Below are 15,364 nucleotides of genomic sequence, written 5' to 3'. Positions count from 1 at the left end.
TACGGGATGCATACCCTCTGCCCCACCCTGGGCGAATATTGGGCGGCTTACCCAAGGCGAAGTACCTGTCTACCATAGACTTGAAGGAGGCCTTTCTCCAGGTACCCCTGGCTAAGGATAGTCGCAAATATACCGCATTCAGTGTTCCCGGCAGGGGTATGTTCCAATTTACCCGTCTACCATTTGGTCTCGTCAACAGCCCCGCTACTCTGGCGCGACTGATGGCCCAGGTTCTAGGACGAGGTAAATGGGAACCTTACGTTTTCGTCTACCTAGATGACATCATCGTGGTAAGCGAAACGTTCGAGCATCACATACAGTTGCTCAAAGCAGTGGCCGATTGTCTAGCAAGAGCCAATCTAACCATCAATTTGGAAAAATCCCGTTTTGGAGTCCCCGAACTAAAGTTTCTTGGTTATTTGTTGAATCGGGACGGACTCAAGGTTAATCCTGACAAAATTCAGCCGATTCTCGACTACGAGAGACCGGTTACCGTGACGAAACTTCGTCGTTTCCTCGGGATGTGCGGTTATTACCGCCGTTTCATTGATCGGTTCAGTGAGGTCACTGCTCCCTTGACCGATCTGCTCAAAACGAAAACCAAGAGCTTAGTTTGGAACTCCGAGGCAGAACTCGCGTTCCTTAAAATTAAGGAACTTCTAGTCACTCCTCCAGTTTTAATCCCACCAGACTTCTCCAAAGAATTCATTCTTCAGACAGACGCTAGTGACGTAGCAGTCGCTGCTGTTCTGGTGCAGGAGTATCCCGAGGGTGAGAAAGTAGTTGCTTACTTTTCGCACAAACTGACCACTCCCCAAAGGAACTATCATGCCACTGAAAAGGAAGGTCTGGCGGTGATAATGGCGGTTGAACACTTTCGAGGTTACTTGGAAGGTTATCATTTTCGACTGGTCACTGATTCGTCAGCGATTACATGGATACTGAAGACTAAATGGAAAACCAGTTCACGTTTGAGTCGTTGGAGTTTAGAATTGCAACTCTACGACATGTCTATTGAGCACCGGAAAGGCAAGGACAATGTCGTTCCAGATGCGTTATCCCGGGCCGTAGCAGCCGTTTCCGCTTTGTCCACCTCAGACTGGTACTGTTCCATGAAGTCCAAAGTTATCCAAAATCCTGACGACTATGCCGACTTCAAAGTAGAAAATGATCAACTTTTCAAGTATGTAAACTCGAAAGTTGTTCCGTGCGACTCGCGGTTCAGTTGGAAACTCGTCCCAGCACCCGAGTTCCGTCAAGATTTGATTCAACGTACCCACGAAAATTTGCTTCACGTGGGATACGATAAAACGATCCACGAAGTGCAGTTACGATATTACTGGCCTCGTATGGGATCTGAAGTACGAAAGTTTATTCGAGAATGTGGGACGTGCAAGGAAATCAAAGCTCCTTTCGTCCCAGTCCAGCCCGAAATGGGTAAGTCGCGTGCGACTAATGCACCATGGCGAATGGTTTCTGTGGACTATATTGGTCCTCTTCCAAAAAGCAAACGTGGCAATCAACACTTGCTTGTCGTCCTCGACGTCTTCAGTAAGTACGTCATGTTAACCCCCGTTCGCAAAATCGCTAGTACGTCACTCTGTACGATACTGCGCGAACAGTGGTTCAATCGCCATGGTAGCCCGGAAATTCTGCTAAGCGACAATGCCTCCACTTTCACCTCGAAGGAGTTCAGTCAATTCATAAAAGAAACCAACGTCAAACATTGGCTGAACTCCCGCTATCATTCGCAGGCTAACCCAGTGGAGCGAACAAATCGCTCGATAAACACCGCAATCCGGGCATATGCTCGAACCGAGCAGCGCAACTGGGATGTCCACATCAGTGATGTGGAGCGCATCCTAAATACTACCGTTCATTCCTCCACTGGATTTAGTCCTCATTTCATTATACACGGGTGTGAAATGGCATCTGCCGATGACTTCAGCAGGATTTCCGGTGAGGGTGACCTAGAAACAAGACACCAACAGATAGACAAAATCCGGGAGATTGTGGTCAAAAATTTGGCAAAGGCAAGCGAGGGCATTCGACATCAGTACAACTTGCGTCATCGAAAGTTCTCCAAACCTTTTGAAACAGGACAAATGGTATACCGTCGAAACATGAAGTTGTCGAATGCACTCGAGTCTTACAATGCTAAACTTGGACCACAATACTTACCGGCAAAAATTGTCTCAAAAAAAGGTGTATCCTCCTACGAGCTGGAGGATTTAGCAGGTAAAAATCTCGGAGTTTGGCCAGCAAATCTCCTTAAACCAGCATAAAAAAAACTTTTCCGTGCCGTTTGTGGACTGACGGTATGCTTTTATATGGATTACTCACTTGGGAGTTTTCCAAAAGCAGCCGTCAGTTCCCGACGGTAACAACACGGACTTTGGTCCGAATAAAATAAAATAAGTTTCTCTGTCCTCTCTATTAAATTCGAGGAAGACCAAAACTGCTGCGGGAAGGTTCTTCAAAACACTCCCTCCTGCAATTTTTCAGAGCCACACTCGCGCAGTGTGGTAAGCAAACACTCGCACGAAATATATGCTCCGGCCCCGGTGACGACTACGGTAGGGTGGAATACTCCACTAAAAACAAAAACACTAATCTTATACCGTGCCGTTCTCCCGGGCACCGGGCGTATCTAAATACACAACCTGCCGTGTTCGGCAAGTAGAAGCGAAATTCTTTTGCGCCCCACTCACGCAGTGAGGTAATCAAATTATCTCACTTAATGTATGGTCGGGGACCCGTCTTGGCCACGGAAGGATAGAATTATCCACTTCAATAAACACACCGTGGTCCCCGACCGCATCAAATACATCACTTTCCGCCGTGTCCGGCAAAACAAATTTATTCAAAACCCCTTTCAATAGGGGGACACCAGCACCTACGGGTGCAGAAAATGTAAAAAAATCTCCTTGTTGGGAGCACAAAATCACTATTCCCTTTTCCAATAGGGACACAAACATTAGCACGGCTAATTCCCGACCGAAATAATACTCGAAATCGCGCGGAAACAAAAAAAATCGCGAATAAAAACAATTTGCGACGCCGATTTCGCGTATTGTTTTGTTTTGATGATGATACCATCATCAATTTTGACAGTTTCCCCGATGTTCGCATCAATGCTCTGCATCATGCAGGTGTAGCCCGATTTGGATCAGAGTGGTGTAAGTGGAAGAGCGAATGGGGTAAAACGATACCGTGTCTTCGATTTCGGGTCGATAGATACAATTTTATTTCGCATAATTTTGGGTTTGTGGTTAAACCTGGGGTGGTTCGTTTGATTCCAGCGGGAATCATTTTGATATTTTTAAAATTATGCGAAAGACATTCTTTGGTCCCTCTCAAACGTTTCTTTTGCCCTGTACGAAGCGTTTTGAGGCGAAAAGAGACGAATATACAAATTTTTTGTCCGGAATGTCTGTGAGTGGGAGAAACGATGACGTGTTATGCGGTATTGTATGAGTGAATGTATGAGTGTGGAATCGAACAGAGTGAATGAATGCATGTGTGAATGATAAGATAAAATTGCTTTGGGGTTAATTCGAAGTGCTTATCGGAATGGGAATGATCGAGCAGGCCAGTGATTGAGGATGAATGAATGGGATTGTATGAATGTATTTGGATGGAATCCCCAACACAGGTGTGTAGTACTGGTATCGTAAGGACACGTAAGACATTTCTGGACAGTCGAGGAAAAAAAACGAACAAAATAATGCCGACAACCGTTCCCCTGCAAGTTGGAAGATTAAAAATTGTCAATGTCACTTGCAGAATTTTAGGAATATCGAGTTGTTACCGATCTTGTTTTCGGATTGGATTTAGGGTTCAACCCATAACCGAGTAATGGCGATGGCTGACAACCTCTCGCTTCGCGTATGCTGTCAGTATTATCGGACCAAACACAGGCAAACTTTTCACCAATGAGGACATCCGGTCGATTATTTTTTTTTGATGAATTTTGATAAATTGCGGAAGAAATAATTAGGTGTAGTTAGTTTTTCTTTGTTTATTTATTTATTTATTCATTGCGTATTATTATTGTATCGGTGTTAGGTGTTAGGTTAGAAAAAAATTGTTGCCAATTTTTTTCCACCCGGTGTGGGCGAGATTGTAACCCGTCAGGGTAACAATTTAGCGCTGGGTGGAAATATACCTATTTGTGCGTACTCTCTCCGTAGAGTGTATTGTTATTGCAACATAACTCACCGCTGCTCATTATGCTCGTTCATGTTTTTGATGTAAATTTCGTTTAAATAATAGTCCATGAACGTTGTTATTAGTCCAGATAGGTGTAGTAATTTTTGTTGTGTATTTGTAAATAAATAGCATAGGGTTTAGTTAGGTTACCGCTCTCCTTTCGCTGCAAAAGTGGTCTGACTATGCTGTGCTATAGCGATGACAGCTATGCGGCGGTGCGTTTTTTTGGTGCTTGTTTTGGTCGAGTGCGGAAGGCGGCCATCGTGTTAGAGTGAACAGAAAGTGACGGACCACAGCCAGGAACAGACGTTCCAAATTTATTCCTTTTTTTCGGGACAGTTTCCCGCCACCGTAACAAAAGTTCAGTGCGCGCGTGTGACGGTAAGTGAAATCCGTCAGTGTATCGGTGTGTGGTCCGGGCATACAAAAAGTCCTGGTGTAGGGTCGCCGAGACGGGAAGCTAATCGCTAAGGAGCTACTCGCTTCCCCGGCTAAATAAAAAGGACCCAAGTGACACCAGTGCCGTTCTCACTGTGGAGGATCAGTCGAACGAGCCAAGCTCTCCTCCACAGTTAATTGCCAAGGAGAACGAAGCAGGGCGGACAAAGGTTCCCCCTGGGAAGTTTACTGCGGTAACTTCCGGGATCGTTTACGGCGAGTAGACGATCCGGCGATTCGTCGCCAACGTCGCTAGGGAGGTTCCAACAAAGGAGCCAAGCTCACCTCCCTAGCTAAAAGCCAAGGACCGCTGCCGGAGCAGCCAACGACACCAGAAGGAGAACGCGGCCGTTGTGTTCCCGGCCGGTCGGAAAAAAAACCGTCGCCTTCCCGCCGTCATCAGCAGCAGACCGTAAGGAACGACCAGCAGAGGAGAGTTTCGGGAGAATAAACGGTAAAGTTAGAATTTATTTGTTTTTTTTTCTCTTTTTGTTTGTTATTATACGAAAATCCGAAATTCCGGTAGGAGCACCTAGGCCGCCCTGAAAAGAAGGGTTCGCCGGGCAAACAAGAACCCGAGTAGTGGGCAAACCAATACTTACATTCAGCATGTTATGATTCCTTTTATTAGTATATCTCTGCTATACGCTATCTATACTGATATAGGTACAAACGCTCGTGGCCTTCGTGATAAAACAAAACCTGGCCACAAATGCTACCATGCAATTGCAATAATCCAGATATACTTACGCCCGCCATTTCGCCTACATGAAAACACCCCGGTAGTTAAGTAAACGTGGCATCTTTAAACTTTCAAACGCGGTCTCAAACATTAACCCAGCACTCGCGCGATTATGAAACGGTCACGTCCAAAAGTTTTATCAGTCTGGACTAATGCCTTCAGTTGAACCAATCAAAAAAGTGACGCTCATATTCACTAAACAACACGTTTCATGGTGACATGACCTGGAACTCAAGTTTCCCCATAGGGAAACGGACTACCATCTGTACCATACACTAAAAACTAAGCATCAGATTCACGGTCCGCGCGCGATCAAACAAGAATACAAACTACATCATTAAAAAATCAAAATTATACACGTGAAGTCACATACACGTGACAAACACGTTAATATACAAATGCTTGAGCCCTTCGCGACCATCCACGGCATCTACACCCGCGATCTCGTAAACATGATAACATCCCGGTGATAAAGTGAATGTCTCAGCTCCTAAAAATTTTCGAAAAGGCGGTCTCAAGCGTGAACCTAAAAACTCCCGCACTCGCACGATCATGAATCGGTCACTTCCGGATGTTTCTATCCTTGATATCAGCAGACTAGGTCTATGCCTTCAATTGGATCAATTAAAAAAAGAAAACTCTCATATCCACTGCACACCACTTTACATGGCGACATGACCGAGGACTCTAGTGATATGGGGTAACTTACTCCCTGTCAGAATGTGAATTGTACACCAAAAACTAACTATCAGAATGAAGGTCCGCGTGACCATCCAAGAACGCACGCGGAAATGCCGCACTGTTACAAAATCCAGTCTTGTACACGCGAAGTCACATGAACGCGAGCACACGAGACAAGCACGTTAACGTACGAACGCTTAAGCCCTTCGCGATTAACAACGCACACCTAACGTATGCGGAATAAAATTTGGACAAAATTCAAAAGGCAATTTTTTTGTAGAAAACCATTTATTAAATGTTCTCTCTGTATGAAAACATTTGTCAGCTTATTAACTTAATGCAGAAAAAATTGAGCGCATTCGAGAAGCTTTATGATAGTTTACAGGAACTTTTTGCAAAGGAGTCAAAAAAAAAATTATGTTGGCATATTCTTAATTTCTTTCTTAATTTTGATTATCACGTTTGGTTGTTTTAGGTCGAAAATTATTGGCATATACTCTCTGCTTCAAATTATTCCAGAAATCCTCATTTGGGCGAAGTTGTGATACATTTGGAGGTTTATCAGCCTTTGGTACAAAAGGTATGCCGTAATCCTCCAATGCGCCAAAACTTTTTTTTGGCATAATAGCCAGGTTCCAGATTGGGCGCTCGCTGCCATTTCGTTCACATGGTATCTCCTAACGGGTCGAAATTACCACTGGATGTTTAAAACAAGTGTGCCTAGAGTATGACGTTTAGTATGATGCCTTGCAACCGGTTGCATTTTTGTTTTAATGCTGGAAGCGTTGTCCAAATTTCATTCCGCATACGTTACGCTCGCGATCGCGCAAACTTAATAACACCCCGGTAATAAGGAGAACGTTTTAGCACTCACGAAGTTTCAAACGCTGTCTCAAACACGAACCTACAAACGTGCGTTTTCGCGCGCTCATGAATCGGTCACGTCCGGAACGGAAACCATTACTCTCTGTCCTAATAACTTAGGTCCATACATTCAGTAGGACAAAAAAAAATAAAGCACATATCCACTAGACAACACGTTCCATGGCTACATCACCGGGCACTCTAGTGACATGGAAGATCTCACACTCTTTTAGCATCTTAGCAGTACACCAAAAAATAAAGTATTGGATCCACAGTCCGCGTGCGATTATCCAAGAACACACGCGAATATGCGAAAGGCACACGGTTATAAAATAGAATTCATACACGTGAAGTTACATATACGTTAGCACACGCGACATACAAACGCACACGCGATCGAACACGTTAACATACAAATGCTCGAGCTCTTCGCGATGATACACGCGATCGCAAGTCCCTACGTCCGCACATACCTGAACCGTACAATGAATATCACATTCAGAATCACGGCCCGCTACAATTGGCCTAATGCAGTGTTTTAGTGGACGACATTGCCTGTCTCGTCTGCAAATTGTACTATGTGATTCTGAAGGGGAGCCCTTCCGAGAACCTAGCTCTACAGCTCCAGTAGGATAACTCTCGAAAAAAAATTCTTTTTTGCGTCGAAAAAATCTAAATTATAGTTTTGATAAATTACATTAGTTTTAAATCTGTTACAAAATAAACCTTTAATCACGTCAATATAGTAAAAAGGTTTTTTTTTAAAAAAAGCCCGCAAGTTTCAAAACATTGAAACCAAGCTCACCCCATTTAGTGTTTCATCCTGCAAAGTGAACAAGACTTTTTCCTGTTACTCTCGATGCTCGATACTGCGTGCGCGTCATTTGGATCTCGTCCGTTCCATTCAAGATACTGTATTCCCTAAAGTGTAGCGAAAACTCCGCTCGAGCTTTCTAATGCACACGTTTTAAAGATAGACATATTAAATAAACAAAAAAAAATAAATACCAATGTTTAGCGGTGCATAGTCGGTCTCCCTATGTGAGCTCAACCAAATATTTAACGGTGAAGACTCACCTCCAGTTGGTATCGCAGCACTATTTTGTATTGTCTAATGCACATCACACAGCTCTAGTTCGGGATGCTAATTTTCACATGTTTCTGGAACATTCCGAGGACATACAAAAGAAGAGGTTGCTATTCAATATCCTACCTTTTCTATTCAGAACTTATGCGAACGAGTTTCTATGCTAGAAAACATTCTACAATCGGCTATATGGAACTAGGGTACCTATTGTATGATACATGACCGACGAAACTTTCCGATACGTGTAAACGGAAGAGTAGTCTCCGGTCATCATCAGAATTTACAGCGCAATAGAGCTGTTTCCAATTGCAAAAGTGTTTATTTAATCTTTAACTGGTCTTTATTAATTCTGTTATAAGTAGGCACATACAGATTAACATTTATTTTATAATACTTTTCAGAAGTTATATAAACATTCACGATTTTCTCGAACGGTTCACCGGATATACGATACTTGATGTGGTAGTACCCTCTTTAGTTATTACACAAATAAGTTTTTAAAGTTCAGAGCTTGTGTGCATAAAGTAGGCCCGGTTACTGTTTAATTTGATATTTGTAGGTGAGAAAAACTTAGCTTCGTTTACCTTAAACCTAGAAATTGTGAAACTAATAACAAACAACGTCATTTAAAACTGTGGTTCAAAGTGCAAATCAACTTGAGAAGCATACACCCATGATGGATGGTAGTAAATAAACCATTCCGTATTCAACCATGCGCGAGACGACCACAAGCGTCGATGACAGGCAGCACATGATGAAACTCATCTGTTATTATCGTTCCGTTTCCCTTGACGAGTGGGACTGAGAAATCAGTTAACCGCCATATAATTTCAACGGCAATCAAATGATAAACGGCGTTGCTAGTTGCTTGGTGCATGAATTAATTTAATACACACTTGTTCTACTGCGAGTAGGTTCGCAACGATCCGACCATGTGGGGGAGAGGTTGCGTTACTGATGATGCTGAAGATTATATCTTTTTTAGTTGTCGAGCGTCGTATCATTCACGCAATCGAATTGTGACTGGGAGTGGGTCATCATGATTGATTAGGTGATCTAGATTCGCATGAGTATTGCGAACGGTCATTAATTACGCCCAGTCAAAAGAAGAGTTTTTGCTTTTGTACTCAACAAAAACATAAATAACATTTTAAAACCTATCAAAACCTTAGTTCGAACGAACTACTAGTAAACTTACTACCGGGCGAGTAGGGCGGCTTTTCAGATTTAGATCATAGAACTAAGGCAAAGTGAAAAGTTATTCCATTGGCCGACTTTTTTGTGCCATAATTCGCTCGTATATTATTTCAGAGTGGTAAAAAACAACTAGACATTTTTAACAAATCGATTTCTTGCATATATTTATGAAAAATGCTTCATGCGTTAAAAAAGTGACATGTACATAAAAACAAATATTATGCTGAAAATGTTCTAGTAACTGTTTCGAGTAGGTCAATACAATACATATCGTAAATCTCCAAGGGAAGCAGTTTTCCTTCTTTTCAACGTACCTGGCGCTTCTTTGTATGTTTATCCTGGCCACATCAAACCGACATTTATGTACCATGCTTCATTGGATCCGGCACTTTGTTTTCCGACCGCATGTTTAGCATCAAACCATGTCCTATATGCAGCTCTCAGGCACTGGAATGGAACTGTCTACCTTGTCTACACAGGTCCCGCTAAGCAACGATATGTAGGTACATATTGCCGCCCCTAACATATCAGGCAGCACTTCGGAAGACCTTCGCAGGGGAACAACGTGATCAAAGTGTGTGCTTAGTAGCTCATGCATCACGTATACCAGACATACCGGTTTACTGTACGCTTTCAGCCAAGTCCAACTCTCTCGGCTCAGCTCAGTGTGGGCCCCCATTGCTTCGAAAAACCGGGTCTTAATGGTTGTCTCTGTTCCATTCCAATACAAAGTGTGGAGCAAAGGCGAACTCGTGCACAGCACATCGCGAAAATATTTGCATTGCATTTTGCGAATTTCTTCTTATTGTTGTTAGGCATGGGCCCCACCGATTTCCATACCAGACACAGCATGAGCGAACACAGCCAAGACTAAATGGGTCCAGATTGAGGTTGATATGTGCACCATAAAATCATACGGAAAGCTTCCTAACTCATGGACCCACCGCAACATGTTAGAAGCGGTTGTGTAAACGTACAGTGGTTCAACGGAGGTCAAAATTTCAAAAATTAAAGTATTTTTTCTTCAAGGTAACATTTGAGTCATAATTTCTCAGAAGGCGGTGATTCTGGTTGTGATAGTGAGTGTACGATTCAGATGTGCGGGCGTAAGGACTTTCCGATCACGTGGGAATGATGAGCGTTTATTTATGCCAGCTTCAGAGCGAGTCTTAGTCAGATTATAAGTGCTGTAGCGATCGAAAAATCGTTGTGTTTGTGAAATCTTGGCCGTAGTTGTGCGTGGATGCTCGCGTGTATCATCGCGAAGGGCTCGGGCGTTTGTAAGTCAACGTGTTCGATCACGTAGGCGTTTGCATGTCGCGTGGGCATGGGAGTCGCATAGTCGCATGTGTTCTTGGGAGATCGCATGGACCGTGAATCTGATATTTAATTTTCAGTGTACGGCTTAAATGCTAGAAGAGAATAAGTTCTTCCATATCACTAGAGTTCCCGATCATGTCGCCATGGAACGTGTTGTCTAGTGAATATAAGCGTCATTATTTCTGATTGGTTCAACTGAAGACATGGACCTATGCTGCTAGGGCCGAGAGTATGAACTACCGAAAGCAACCGATTTACTATCGCGCGAACACGGGCGTTTGTAGGTGTACGTGGATGATCGCTAAGGGCTCGAGTGGTAATATTTTAAAGTGTTTTTCGTGTGTCCTAGCGTGTGTGTAACTTCGCATACATGAGTTCGATTTTATAACTCTGTGGTCATTCGCAAATTCGCGTGCATTCTTGAATGATCACTCGCGGACAGTGAATTTGAAACTTAATATTTGGTGTATGGTTTAGATGTTAGAAGAAAGGAAATTTCCCCATATCACTAGAGTTTTCGGTCATGTCGCCGCGGAACGTGTTGTCTAGTGGGTATGAGCGTAATTTTTTTGATTGGTGCAACTAAATGCATGGACCTAGATTGCTAGTACTTGAAGGTTGAGATTTTTGAACGTGATCGCGAGCATGGGCGTTTTTAGGTTCCCTCTCAAGATCTCGTTTATAAGGTTACTAGTGCTAAAACACACTTACTTAATCATACTGGTGTTTCCATGTTACGAGAGCGTGAGCTTTGGTGTGCGTGGATGATCTCGAAGGTCTTAAGCGTTTGTATGCTAATATGCTGAATGCTAGGCGAGAGTGAGATTTCTCATATCACTATGAGCGTCATTTTTTATCGGTACAACTAAAGACATAAAGAACGTGACCATGATCGCGCGAGTACAAATGTTTGTAGGTCCGCGCTTGAAACTGCGTGTATATGTTTATAGGTGTTAAAACGTTAACTCAATCACCGGGTGTTTTCATGTTTGTAAGATCGTGAGCGTAGTGGGCGAAGCTCAAGTGTTTGTATGTTAATTAGGTTCTTTATTGACACAGTTAACCTCACTTTTCTTGACAGTTCGCTTGTACTGTTTACATGGACTTAGAAAAGCTTGTGGACGACTAGATTCACTCGCAGCAAATCGTAAAGAATTTTTCTAAGTCCATGTAAACAGTACAAGTGAACTGTCAAAAATGAACACTCAGCTCATTTGTGACGTCGTAAAATATTCAATGTGCCTCCTGTGTCTACTAGCGTGTATGTAATACGCGTGAAGAAATTCGATTTTATAACCATGGGTCGATTCGCATATTCCCGTGTGTTCATGAATGATCGTGCGGACTAGGAATCTGATGCTTAATTTTCAGTGAATCATTTTACCCTCAATCTTCCCATAACTGAAGTTTGCAGTTGAGTATGACTATATATCTCGGATGGAGACTGATTTCGTTTAATGGAAAATACCTCACGAAACAAACTTCCCCATTTAATCTCAAATGCTTCAAAGATCGAAAGCCATTTTAAGTGGTACCTTGAGTAATGGAAAGAATGAGGATAAAACAGATTCACATGATTCATGCGATCAAATTGACTTTTTGCAATCGATTCCATGGGATTGTTTACATAAGAAACGCTACTTCTGCCGCATTCAGCCTCTTTCCGAGAAGCAGAGCCAGGTTTAGCTTCAAACTGGAGTTTGGCTAAAACGGGTTAACACTTTTCGTGTGGTTATTCTAACTACCTGCAATCGATTTCCGGAAGTTTTTTACATAAGAATTATTACTTTTGATCAGCTGACTTCAGCCTCTTTAAAAAATGAGTCAGGTTTAACTTTACACTGGAAATTGGGGTAAAAGAGGTACACACGTTTCGTTGGTTATACTATGTTATTTAACATAAAATTACTTTTGATCTGTCTCGTTCTAAAATATTGAATAAGATATAACTTCACATTTGTATTACGGGAAGAATTAGGCTAAAACGGGTACCGTAAATCGGAGTGACATTGATCACTTTTCGAAGTAATCATTACATATTTTTCAACGCAACACAAATTTTTCACGTTAAACATTTTCAAACCATGTACTGATGTATGGTGAAAAAGACTGGCTGATTTTACCTGAAATTGGCCACTTTTAAATATTTGTTCAAAAATGTTTTCAATTTCTTTTTTTTCCGAGAGTTGTCCTACTGGAGCTGTAGAGCTAGGTTCTCGGAAGGGCTCCCCGTCAGAATCACATACTACAATTCGCAGACGAGACAGGCAATGTCGCCCACTAAAACACTGCATTAGGCCAATTGTAACGGGCCGTGATTCTGAATGTGATATTCGTTGTACGGTTTAGGTATGTGCGGGCGTAGGGACTCGCGATCGCGTGTATCATCGCGAAGAGCTCGAGCATTTGTACGTTCACGTGTTTGAACGCGTATGCGTTTGTATGTCGCGTGTGCTAACGTGTATGTAACTTCGCGTGTATGAATTCTATTTTATAACCGTGTGCCTTTCGCATATTCGCGTGTGTTCTTGGATAATCGCGCGCGGACCGTTATCACTAGAATGCCCAGTGATGTCGCCATGGAACGTGTTGTCTAGTGGATATGTGCTTTATTATTTTTTTGGTACTACTGAATGTATGGACCTAAGTTATTAGTACAGAGAGTAATGGTTTCCGGACGTGACCGATTTATGAGCGCGCGAAAACGGACGTTTGTAGGTTCGTGTTTGAGACAGCGTTTGAAACTTCGTGAGTGCTAAAACGTTCTCCTTATTACCGCGGTGTTATTAAGTTTGCGCGATCGCGAACGTAGGTGTGCGTTGTTAATCGCGAAGGGCTTAAGCGTTTGTACGTTAACGTGTTTGTCACGAGTGCTCGCGTGCATGTGACTTCGCGTGTACAAAACTGGATTTTGTAACCGTTTATCCGTTCCTATATACGCGTGCGTTCTTGGATGGTCACGCGGACCTTCATTCTGATAGTTTTCGGTGTACATTTCACATTCTGACAGGAAGTAAGTTACCCCGTATCACTAGAATCCCCGGTCATGATTCATGATCGTGCGAGTGCGGGAATTTTTAGGTTCACGCTTGAGACCGCGTTTGAAAATTTATAGGAGCTGAGACATTCATTTTATCACCGGGATGTTATCATGTTGACCAGATCGCGGGTGTAGGTGCCGGGGATGGTCGCGAAGGGCTCAAGCATTTGTATATTAACGTGTTTGTCACGTGTTTGTGACTTCTCGTGTATAATTTCGATTTTATAATGATGTAGCGTGTATTCCTGAATGATCGCGCGCGGACCGTGAATCTGATGCTTAACTTTTAGTGTATGGTACAGATGTTAGAAGAGAGTCCGTTTCCCCATATCGCTAGAGTTCCAGGTCATGTCACCATGGAACGTGTTGTTTAGTGAATATGAGCGTCACGTTTTTATTGGTTAAACTGAAGGCATTAGTCCAGACCGCTAGGGCCGAGGGAAGACTTGCGGACGTGACTGTTTCCTGATCGTGCGAGTAGGGGGTTAATGTTTGAGACCGCATTTGTAAGTTTAAAGGTGCTACGTTTACTTAACTACCGGCGTGTTTTCATGTTGGCGAAATCGCGGGCGTAAGTATGAGTGGATTATTACAATTGCATGGTCGTGTTTGTAACCAGATTTATGTTATCGCGAAGGCCACGAGCGTTTGTACCTATATGAGTATAAATAGCGTATAGTAGGTATATACTAATAAAAGGAATCATAACATGCAGAATAAAGAAGAAAAGATACAAAGAGCTTGATTAGAGGTGTATGGAAAAGCAAACTAATAGATGTACAAAAGAAACAGACTAATAAAGTAGAATATAAAAACACATGTGGTCAAGGCTTCTGTCTATCACGTAACAAGTTTATGTATATTTCATAAGATAAGTCTGCAAAAACAATAAAATCAGATTCTATCGCAATTGCACATTATTATGGTCACTAAGCCACACACTTTTTCTACAGAAAGTTATTTTCTATCTTAAACGGTTTTCGCTTTGTTGTAATTTTGATACGTCCGTCACGTTACACAATTGTCGCTGTGAGTTTGAAGGTTGCCCGACTAAATTGAAAAAGTCTGTTCCGTTGGCCCCCAAATTTGCATGAACACAGTCTTAAGTTGAAGCTTGGAAAACAGAGAAGACTTTAAAATATAGTTTTCCTGAAGAAACACTTTTTTTCGATTTTATGGAGTATTCTGAATGATCTGTCACGTTACAACCAGAATCTGTCACGTTACAATTCGGTATTTTTATTGAAGCAAGTATATCGAGACTGTCATACACAGATCAGCCTTGATTGGGGAACTGAGTATTAACGGGACATATTATGTTTATTTTGAAGAATATGTTGGTTTTGATTAACAAACGTGAATAATTTATGAAAACGTCGTAGTTTCACGAAATAACACATTATGTCGAAAGAAAATTTAAAATTACTTAAAAACATCTGCATTTTAAAGGACAATTTTTCTTGAATATTTTGAATTGCAAAAACATTTTGAAATACATTCTATAACTAAATTATTTACAGAAAAAAATAAATTAATAATTAAAAATTAAAAGATTTTTGAAATATGTTTAATATTTTTATTATAAAATCAATTATTGGTTTTTTCTCCACAATGCAATTATATTTTAAATCTTTTTGTTTTATTAAATTTTAAATGCGTTATGTTTTTTAAGAGTTTGGCATTTGTCAATAACTTATTAAAAGGGCGTAGTTTCACTATGGATATTAAAAAAAATAGAATATTTCGCAAAATTTTTCTTAAGAGAAATTTGCTTCGAAATGAT

The 15,364-nt window shown here is 41.8% G+C and overlaps 1 protein-coding gene across 2 annotated transcripts in view; it reads right to left on the bottom strand.

The window, feature by feature from the left end:
- LOC131687269 (E3 ubiquitin-protein ligase SH3RF1) overlaps positions 1-15,364 on the bottom strand; it is a 50,877-nt gene that overhangs the window by 24,444 nt on the left and 11,069 nt on the right. Inside the window, exon 1 of one of the 2 annotated variants that reach the window (XM_058971342.1) lies at positions 9,536-10,157. The exons of the other annotated variant lie outside the window; for it this stretch is intronic. The gene's annotated coding sequence lies outside the window, so the exon portion shown is untranslated. Of the gene's footprint in view, positions 1-9,535; positions 10,158-15,364 lie in introns of those variants that run through there. 2 annotated transcript variants of the gene reach the window in all.

This window comes from Topomyia yanbarensis, chromosome 3 (genome assembly GCF_030247195.1).
Source record: "Topomyia yanbarensis strain Yona2022 chromosome 3, ASM3024719v1, whole genome shotgun sequence".
Classification (NCBI taxonomy): domain Eukaryota; kingdom Metazoa; phylum Arthropoda; class Insecta; order Diptera; family Culicidae; genus Topomyia; species Topomyia yanbarensis.
This window is presented reverse-complemented; position numbering and strand designations above follow the sequence as displayed.